The sequence below is a fragment of the Aplysia californica genome, unplaced genomic scaffold (genome assembly GCF_000002075.1).
Source record: "Aplysia californica isolate F4 #8 unplaced genomic scaffold, AplCal3.0 scaffold00657, whole genome shotgun sequence".
In the NCBI taxonomy this organism is placed as follows: Eukaryota; Metazoa; Mollusca; class Gastropoda; order Aplysiida; family Aplysiidae; genus Aplysia; species Aplysia californica.
In genome coordinates, this window is record NW_004797927.1 from 451,555 (window position 1) to 451,906 (window position 352).

A 352-nucleotide genomic window follows, 5' to 3' on the forward strand; every position below is an offset into this window, starting at 1 on the left:
TAATAATAATAATAATAATAGGTTGGTGGTTGAAGTGTGGGGGGGTGAAGAATGTGTGAGGGTACAGTGTCCTCTCCTTTCTCTCCGTGCTTTAGTTTTAGTTTTAGTTAGTGTTTTACGGCACTTGCAACACAATAAGGTCATATAAGTGCCGCAGATTAGATGTGTCACAAGAGAGTAACAAACACAAAAAAGAAGGAGGGGAGATAAAGGCAATAGATGTTTGATAGGAAAGAAGGAGCAAACCACACCAGAGCACCCGCCAACCACCCACGTGTGTGTGTGCGAGCTCGTTTGTGGCACGGGTTCTTTACCAGTCTGTGAGTGCCACTGTCAAGCTAGCTTGTGTGAT